This window comes from Eurypyga helias, unplaced genomic scaffold, assembly GCF_000690775.1.
Source record: "Eurypyga helias isolate BGI_N326 unplaced genomic scaffold, ASM69077v1 scaffold3796, whole genome shotgun sequence".
NCBI lineage: Eukaryota > Metazoa > Chordata > Aves > Eurypygiformes > Eurypygidae > Eurypyga > Eurypyga helias.
In genome coordinates, this window is record NW_010258378.1 from 21,377 (window position 1) to 32,064 (window position 10,688).

Sequence of the window (10,688 nt, forward strand, 5' to 3'; positions counted from 1 at the left end):
TATATTTGGAACATATATTGACATATATAGACTTATATTTGGGAGAGATCTCATGGATTTCCTCTTTAGACATTATCATCATGCACATATTATGTCCCCTCTTGCCTGCCTCTTTTCCAACCAGACCTACTTCCAGATCTTATTACAATAAAATTTTGGAAGCCTACACTCCCCAACCCTTCTCCCAACCCTTGCTTTGTGTGTCTCGTAACTGTATACATCTGCATTTAAAACACACACACACCTTTTTTTTCCCTAGTCATCTCTCAGTATTAAGCCCACATTATGCCGCTTGGCATAAGCAATTCACACTACTAACCAGGTTTCTTTTTTGAAAGATCAGATTTAATTCAGAACACAGCTAATGTAGATTAACAACTTGTATCATTCTTACTACACCTAGTTAAGGTGCGCTGTGTCCACAAGGAAAAAATGATTTAAAAATCAATACTGCGTGAGAAATTCCTCCACAGTTATAATCAAATATACTCGCACAAACACATGGCTTAAACACTGCCATGGCTATTTACATTATTGGCATTTACCAAGAGCGTGCACCAGTTTTAAATAACTGAAGAGTATTCAACCTCGTCACCGACTAGTTCACTTTCTATCCTGCCAAAGCCATTGCTCCAGTGACTTTCACCCAGGTGTCCGGCCGTAGGCTGTGCCCTGCTCTGACAGCAGGTCTGGCCAGCAGCAGTGAGCACCGCCATGGGACGTGCACCGAGGGAGAGGAGCTCCTCTGCTTAGCGACAGAGCTCTGGACGAGGGGAGTAGGCTGAGCAGTACCACGGAATGTGAGAGAGAGAGCCATACTGCTGGAATTGCTCCCTGCCTTCCCTGGTACAGGCCCAGCAGGCAGACAGGATTCATGATACGGAGGATTCCCTATCCCCTCTGCCTGGCTGAACGCAGTGACTGAAGGGATAGGGGGCAACGACCAGAAGTTCTTGCCTGTCGCAGGAGGTGCATCTCCTCTGTGTCTGCCCCACCTTCCCAGGTGCCCTTGCGTAGCAGGAGTGAGGGTCTGCAAGTGGAACTGAACAATAACAGGGACGATGGTTCATCTAGCTTGGAGGTGTCGCTGAGGTTGGCAGTCCATGGCCTGCATCAAAGCTGCTTCTATAAAAAACCAAAACAAACAAAACAACCCCATCATCATGGTCATTGTCACAGGAGACTCCCTTCTGAAGGGAACAGAAGGCCCAATATGCAGACAGGACCCACTTCTTAGGGAAGTCTGTTGCCTCCCTTGGGCCCAGGTTAAAGATGTGAAAGGTAGGCTCTCTACCCTGTTACGGCCCTCCGATTACTATCTGTTATTGATTTTTCAGGTGGGCAGCCATGAAGTTGCAACAAGAAGTCCAAGGGCAATCAAGAGAGACTTCAGGGCCTTGGTCAAGGGATCAGGAGCACAAATAGCATTCTCTTCTATCCTTCCAGTTCCAGGGAATAATGAGGGAAGAAATAGGAAGAGCCAGCAGATCAATATCTGGCTCCAAGCCTGGTGTCACCAGCAGAATTTTGGGTTTTTTGATCCTGAGTTGGCTTATATGACACCAGGCCTGCTGCTGACAGACAGGATACATGTGTCTCAAAGAGGTACAAGGATCTTTGCACAGGAGTTAGCAGGGCTCATTGAGAGATTTGGATGGGGAAAGGGATAAAACCAGGCTCACTAGAGAGAAGCCTGGGGGCAGCGCACCAGTGTTTGAGGGTCAGGTGTGCTAATGAGGTCCTTCATCTTGCCATCTCAGTGGAGGTAGGGAATGGAGATCCATGCGGCACCAGAGATGCAAGTGTTATTGATGTGGTACAAACCACAGAAGCATCTGGGAATGGTCACGTAGGAATTAGGGCATCTCCCCTAAAATGTGGCAGGATCAGTAGCCCAACCGAAGTGCATCTACACCAATGCACACAGACGGGCAACAAACAGGAGGAGCTGGAAGCCATTGTCCAGCTGGAAAACCGGTAGAGTTGCCATCACGGAAACATGGTGGGATGACTCCCCCAGCTGGAGTGCTGCAATGGGTGGCTGTAAACCCTTCAGAAGGGACAGGCAAGGAAGGAGAGGGGTGGGGTAGCCCTGTATGGCAGGGGGGTTTCAACTGTCTGGCGCCTCATGATGGTGACTGTAGGGTTGAGTGTTTATAGGTAAGAACGAGGGGGAAGGCCAACAAGGCAGGTGTCATGGTGGGAGTCTGTTACAGACCCCCCAGCCCAGGAGCCAGATGAAATATTCTAAAAGCAGCTGGGAGAAGTCTCACCATCGCCAGCCCTTGTTCTTGTGTGGGACTTCAAGTTATTGGGTGTCTGCTGGAAATAAAACCCAGCAGAGAGGAGACAGCCCCAGAGGTTCCCGGAGTGTGTGGAAGATAACCTCCTGACACAGCTGGTGAGGGAGCCAACGAGGGGAGGCGCCCGCTGGACCTGTTGTTTGTGAACAGAGAAGGGCTGGTGGGGATGTGACGGTCGGAGGCGTCTTGGGCACAGCGATCCCAAAATGATAGTTTTCCATTCTCGGGGAAGTCAGGAGAGGATCAGGAGAACTGCTGCCTTGGACTTCTGAGGGGCTGCCTCTGGCCTGTTTAGGAGCCTGGTTGACAGAGTCCCTTGGGAGGCAATCCTGAAGGGTAAAGGATCCCAGGAAGGCAGGTGACTCCTGAGGACTGCAGGGACATAGTGAGGTTATGCAGGAAGAAAACTAGAAGTACCAAAGACCAACAGGAAATTAATCTGGCTACTGCTGTAAAAAAAAATTATAAAATTGTTTCTATAAATACATTAGCAACAAAAGGAAGGCTACAGAAGTCTTCATCCTTTACTGGATGCAGGGGGAAACACAGTGGCAAAGGCTGAGGTACTTAAGGCCTTTGCCTTGCTCTTTAATAGTAAGACTGTTGGTCTCTGAGTACCCAGCAGCTGGACGACAGGGATAAGGAGCAGAATGAAGCCCCCATAATCCAAGGGGAAATGGTTAGCACCCTGCTACACCACTTACACACAGGTCTATGGGGCCAGACAGGATCCACCCATGGATGCTGAGAGAGCTGGTGAAAGTGCTCACCAAGCCACTTCCCATCATCTATCAGCGGTTCTCACTGCCTGGGTAGTTCCAGTTGACTGTAAATTAGCACATCGAACTACAGGCCTGGTTAGCCTGACCTCAGTGCCATGGGAGGTTATGGAGCAGATCATCTTGAGTGCCATCATGCAGCATATACAGGACAACCCGGTGATCAGGCCCAGCCAGCGGAGGTTTAGGAAAGGCAGGTCCTGCTTGACCAATCTGATCTCATTCTATGACAAGGTGACACAGTGAGCAAGGAAAAGGCTGCAGATGCTGTCTACCTAGACTTTACTAAAGCCTTTGACACAGATTCCCACAGCATTCTTCTGGAGAAACTGGCTGCTTATGGCTTGGACAGGCACACTCATTTCTGGGTAAAAAGACCCGTTGGATGGCCAGGCCCAAGGAGTTGTGGTGAATGGAGTTAAATCCAGTTGGTGGCCAGTCACAAGTGGTGTTCCCCAGGGCTTCGTACTGGCGACAATCCTAATATATTTATCAATGATCTGGACAAGGGGATTGAGTGCACCCTCAGTAAGTTTGCAGACAACACCAAGTTGGATGGGAGTCTCGATCTGCCGGAGGGTAGGAAGGCTCCACAGAGGGGTCTTGGACAGGCTGGCTTGGTAGGCCAGTTGTATGAGATTCAACAAGGCCAAGTGCCAGGTCCTGTAATTTGGCCACAACAACTCCCTGCAATGCTACAGGCTGGGAGACAAGTGGCTGGAAAGCTGCCCAGTGGAAAAGGACCTGGGGGTGTGGGTCAACAGCGGCTGAACATGAGCCAACAGTGTGATCAGGTGGCCAATGACATCCTGGCTTGTATCAGAAAGAGCATGGCCAGCAGGACTAAGGAAGTGATTGATTCCCTGGACTAAGCCCTGGTGAGGCCACACTGTGAACAGCATGTTCAGTTTTGGGGCTCCTCACTGCAAGAAAGACCCTGAGGTGCTCGACCATGTCCAGAGAAGGGCAATGGAGCTGGCAGAAGGTCAAGAGCACAGGTCTTATGAGGAGCAACTGAAGGAACTGGGGTTGCTGAGCCTGGAGAAAAAAAAAAAAAACAACAAGCCTCAGGGGAGACCGTATGGTTCTTTACAACTACCAGAAAGGAGGTTGCAGAGACGTGGGTGTTGGTCTCTACTTCCAGGTAATAAGTAATAGGACAACAGGAAACAGCCTCAAGTTTCATCAGGGGAGGTTTAGATTGGATATTAGAAAAAATTTCTTCATTGAAAGGGTTGTTAAGCACTGGCACAGGCTACCCAGGGAAGTGGCTGAGCCACCATCCCTGAAGTTTAAAAGATGTGTAGACGTGGTGCTTAGGGACATGGCTTAATGGTAGACTCAATAACCTTAAGGGTCTTTTCCAGCCTAAACAATTCTACGATTCTATGCAATTTAAATCTCTCTAATGCAAGTCGTTAGCAGAACAGGGAGCACAAGTTAGAAAAATGATCATAAAATTATACTTGCACTGAAACATCACACAGGACCAAATTTATGCAGAGTTTTACCAAAGGCAAAAAAGGGACCTGAACTGATTGTAAATAACCCTTGCATCAGTTTCATCTGTGAATAGATTATAGCACCAGGATATATAAATCCCTGTTAGTCATACTAGCACACAACAACATACATCAAAGGACCAACATGTTTCAGTATTAGCAGAGGTAAACTTGAACGAGAAACGGTCGTGGTAACAAATTGTGAATTGGATTAAAAATTACACACAAGACTCCTTCAGCTCCTCTGGTTGTATGGAAGTCTGCCTGCTTGGTGGCAACAAATATATTCTCCCAGTACTTTAGAACAGAATTAAAAAACAGCTCATTTTTTGCCTTAAAATTCTTCTGTTTCACAATTTGTCTGCTTTTCGGCTTTAGATGTTTAAGCCCCTACTGGAAGAATCTACATCTGGTATCACAGATGAGCTTCAGCTCACACAGGGGTGTTTTGAAAGAGTTTTCAGGTTGGCCGTAACAGACCTGACAACCTGCTGTAAAAATAAATCTGGATTTAAACCTCCTCTTGGATTATACAGAGAATTTTTAGTTTTCCCCCAACCAAAAAAAAAAAAAAAAATCAAAAAAAAATCACTTTGTTCTCAATTGATGTTGCCAGCTTCAGTCACAGAAAATTACACAACAAAGATGAAAAGTTTGGTTTTAAGACCACCATTTTCAAATACATACACTTTATTAGCATTAGATGAATTCTAAACTATACACTCCTATGTATAACTGAGATACTCCTTTTTGAACTCATTCCCACCTCCTAGCCAAACCCACAGTCCCTATTCCTTTCCTTTAGCAACTAGATTATACTTCACCTTTCAGTACTTCAAGCATTTCTCTTCTGAGGCCTGCAGATTTTCAGATGAGAAAGAGAGGATGTTTTTGACCTGAAAGGAACATTAATCTGTCCCTCTTTCTTTACAGCATAGCCTTTCCTTGTCTCCCTCTGCCATTAGAGTCTTCAACTAAACGCAGATGTCACCAGCCTTTCTTTTGCAAAGGGAAATAAGTGTCCCATTAAGTACTTAGAGGGGTGGACAGATTCTCCCATTCAGCTGGTTCCCTACCCACTTGCTGGTGCTGAACAGCAAATCTTGTATTTCTGAGAAAGGGCCATCACAGAGAGGTTATTTTCCTCTAAGTGGTTTCCTTATTTCATCTGTTCTCAAGTTTAGTGTTAAGTTGCTGAAAGATTACCTCATTCATGGGATTGGGAGTCTGTTAGCCTCCAGAGTGTAGGGTGAGCGAGGCAATAATTATTTGTTTGAAAAATACAGGTAGTTTAGCTTGCATTGCAAAGAAATATGCCTGAATTTGCCATTATTCCAGGGACGAATCCTGAAGCCTTTATTTCCTTTTCAAAGACTCAGGCCCTGCTCACAATAGTAAAACATTGCATGCAGATAGTCCCAGCTGCTGCTTACATTCACTAAGAGCCCAAAGTGAACTGAAGAAAAGGTGCTGCCGGAGCAAGCGCTGCTGCAGACCATGTGCACGCCCACAGGCTTCTCCAAGGAGGAAAGACATCTCCGCATAAGGTAGGATGTGAGTTTAATGTACTTTAATACACCAGTGAAGATCCCCAAGCCAACTGGGCTCCCCACCCTCCTCTGGTGTAAGAAGGTTTTTCAGGTTTAGAGCTTCGTTTACGTTGCATTAGAAGATTCTTTTGGGCGTCTCTTATTTGTGGGATTTGGGGTTTTTTTAGAGCTACTTTTATTCAAGAGAAAAAGTAAGCAAGTGCAGAACTTCCCATGTTTATTCAGGCCACAGGCAGATTTCTAAGACCACTTTCCATGAGCTTTTTCCTAGGTAAATACAGCCACTGTTTTGGTTACGAGGATAATAGTCTATAATTTAATGTGAGATTAAAACTTCAAAACAGTAAGACCATTAGGCATCAGGAAACTCTAATCAAGGAGGGAGAAAGCGTGACAGAGATCAGAAAGATTTTTCCACAGAAGAGCTTTGACCTGTTCCTCCTAGGCTGTACCTGCTATCAGAACACAAAAACAGCAAACTGCCCTTAGGAAGAAACAACGCTCGCTACACCACCTCTATGAACTGTTCATTATTTCGCAGAAGCAGCGTTCAGAAAAAATCAAGATAAAAGAAGAGTATAAATTGTCCTGAGAGTTGGTCGGAATTTTCTTTACTGTCAGCCAGGGAATTAAAAACAGAGCAGGAGGCATATTAAAACTGTGCTTTTATAAGCTTAATCAGTAGGCTGGAAAATGAGTTTCACAAAGAGATAATGAGCTCCCAAATCATAATTTGCCAAGGGTGCATCAATTTTCACTGCTCTTAGGATCATTTATGAGCACCCGGCACAAGAACCCCTTTCTGCCCCAGGACCCACCAAGCAGAGGCATGTGCCAGAACAGGCTCTGGCTACGCAAGGAGTTACCAGTTTAACGGTTACGTGAGCTAAAAAGGTCATGAACTTGGATCCACTCGAGGTGGATATTTCATGGCCGTTATGAAAGCTGAGAAGGAAAGTGTTTTCATGCCCTGTTGAATAAACATTTTGCTTCTCCTCTTGGGCATTTTCACAGAGATAGCAAAGGGCAAATCTAATAGCTGATCATAAAAACAGTCATGCTGCCACCACCGTGACTTTACCAACGCCGCAGTCACTGTCCTCGTCACCATACACCCCCAGCAACTATTAGGGCATTTACCCAGTACATGGGAGAGCAGACTGAAGGTCCCCCCTCCAGCTCAAGGGAGCACACTTCGCCTTGGGTACCATTCCATTAGGTCAAATAATGAAACTTACTCCCAGGTTAGTCACAACAGTTTTTGTCCCCACCAACCTATACTGAAGTGTTTACACAGAAATGATATCAGTTATGGCAAAAGAGAGAATAGTTTAGCACATGTTCTAGATCGGTGCCTAAAGCACTGTCCTGAGAAACAGGACAAAGTTGAAAAAAGGTCTCAGGCTAAACAGGCATTAAACTTAGGTCTTCTACACCTCAGTCCAGTAACCAGATGACTGAACAATCAGAGAGGAGCTACTGCAGAGGCAAGTTTCTATCAGAGCATCCAAATTTGTTATACATAACATCACAAGAGTGACATAGTTAAAATAAGTTTAAAAAATGGTCTTTTTATTCAAGTTTACATTTGATTTCTTCTTCTATGACAGCACGCAAAAGCTACATACACATCTACATCCCTGCTACCAACCAACTCGGCTTGGTTTCCCCTCCCACCCATCACCAATCCACAAAAGCACTAGGCTGAAAGGACTGACTGGATTTTTTCAGGAGAAAGGTTGGAATCTGAGGAAACAGTCCTGTCATCTGCTACCTCTATGCACTATGTTCTTTTTTATTCCTCTATATATCTTATTTAGAGTTTACACCGATATCTACAAAATTCAGTTAACCCCTTCTCACTTGTTTCACCCTCTAGTGCTTTCCTCTTATTTGGTTGCACCCTGCCCTTGTCAACAAGCCAGACTGACTGGGTACTAATTGTCTGGTGTTCTGTTATTTCACTTCTTTATGGTGTAATAAGTATAGTTTTCTCTTGTTAAGAGAGTTACCCTCATTCCAGGACCTGGTTGCATTCCAAGTGAGCTATTTTGTTTGCTTGGGCAAAATTCAATAAAAAAATGTTGTTTATGTTTAGGAGTTACTTATGTTCTGCTAGGGAGTAATTAACAAATGTTATAGGTTGGAACAGCTGAACAGGTTGGGGGGTTGTTTGTTTGTTTTGATTGAGTGTTGCACTCAGAAGTTCATTATCACTTAAAAATCCTTTTTTCTCTAGGAAAAGGAACAGCCTTATAAGGGTCAGAGCTCTGCTCTTTGCGTATACCCTTTCTTTTATCCATCCTGTCACATCTCTGCAGACAATGTCTGACTTTTAAGTTGCACATTTCAGGGGAGAATGAGGATGAAGACCCTTGCCTTAGTAGTTGGGGAAAATAATACCAAATATTGAGGATTACACGACTGGGGGGAAAAACCAAACCTGCATTAAATCCTGTTACTCATTTTCCCTTGTATTGTTTGAACATGTATTTTTAATAGCACAGTTTATCACACACAACAAGAAACAGCCCACTCCAAGTTCTGTATCTAGAGAACTCAAAGATGCTGTAGCTTGCTTTCTTTGTTCATTAGCTGAACATGCCCATCCCCAGATCTCAGCAAATGTGTCTGAACCTGTATCACTACTTCCCCTTTTGAACTGTCATTCTCAGAAATGTCCTGGGTTTGTCCCATTTCTGTTATTACATTATGAATGCCTGCAAAGCAACATCTCAGGACTGAGAATAAAAACGTACTGGTGGTACAGCACTAGAGACTTTAATTTTTATCTTTTCCTCCATTCAAAACCAGTGCAAAGAACTCCAAAGCAGAAGATCTGAACTTCACGCTCATTTTCTGTGGAAAACATGGAGGAAACGAATGCTTGCAAATCTTCATTAGTCTGTAAGTTATGGAAAGATACCATAGGATAAGTATCAGGACTGCCTGTTAAAGTACAATAGCAACAGATCGAAGTGCTGCTATGCTAAATGAAAACATTACAATAAACCATTGTGATTAGAGATACTTCTTTTAAATAATCCATAAAAATAAAGAAAGTGAGAATAATGTATCCTCTCAAGAATTACAACTCTACTTGATCTATTTCTTCCCTCACTATTAGGTCCACTGCATTATTTAATCATTCCAGTGCTTTAATCAAGATAACCACTCAGAAGTCATTTGCTTTAAAATAATGCAGTGTTAAACGCAGCAGTAACAGATCACAGCCATTCACGGTGATGTACGGCAGCACAAGACACTAGCTGTATTGAGGACACGTTACATGGCTACAGCTGAGAAAGTCATTCTCTGGCGAAAAAAGGAGATTTTCATTTTTTCTTTTTAAATAAAGAAATACTGTTGTGAGAAACAGCCCTCCTCTTTATGCTCAACCCTGGAACCCATGCCAACCACACTGTACCACCAACTGTAGTTTGAGGGCTTTTTCTGCAAAACAAGACGCTATTTCACTTTGGCACATTTCAAGCATGCAGCCCTGGCTGTGGGCAGCCAGACATGGGGACTCCAAGCATTTTGAAAAGCCTAAGAACTGGATAATTATGGGGCATATTAACATGGACAAAACACTCTGTTGTGGTTACACAGTTTGCACAAGGGCTGTCCTGCTTTTTGAGTGCAGACCAGCAGTGGCTGACATGATGCAGGGCTAGTCACAGACTCTCACATTTGTTACCAGCCACACATGGATAACAATTCTTCGGAAAACAAGACTTTTTAAGGTAAACTCTTGGATTTGTGAAGTGCCTGGACACAACAAAGGGTAGTGTAATATTCCTTCTAAAATGCAGCCGAGTTAAAACATGCATGTTGTCATAAAGTGCACAATGAATGCTATATATACTCAAGTAACATGTCAGAAGTAGTGAGGTTACACAAATTGTTTGAAACAGTCTTGACAGGCTGAAATACAGTCAATGACAAGCTATTTTGTCACATGGAAATACAAGATTGCTTTTAAATCTATTTGGCTGAGAGAAATATTGCCAGGTTTAGTGTTTTTGTTGCATTTTTCAGGCCATTTTAGCCTTATTAAAAACTTCAATTTCAATCAAAAAAATGTTGTTAAAGCCATGTTCAACAGAAGTTTTGTTTCTTTCTCTACATGTTTTCACATTATGGCTGCAGAGTCTCCTGTACTTTATCATGCCTGAAGGCACATATTCTTCTCTCTCCACTTTCTTGAGCAGTGAAAATAACACCAGGTTAAAAAGGACCAAAACACTAATGCTGGTCATTGAGAACATCTCAAATAAAAAGTTAAAGCATTGAAAGGGCAGGGTTTGGTTTTTTGGTTTGTGGGTTGGTGGTTTTTTTTTTTTGGTTGGTTGGTTGGTTTGTTTTCTGTTTTGTTTTTTGGATGGGGTTTTGGTTAGTTTTGGTTTTGGGGTTTGTTTTTTTTCAGCTTGATATATCTGAAAGACTTTTTCAGAGCCCCAATTTCATAGAAAATTTTGAACTTCATTTCCATTTCAAATCAGGGTGCTGGAGAAAAAGAAATAGTTTTCCTAAAATAAGAGTGTTTGGGGT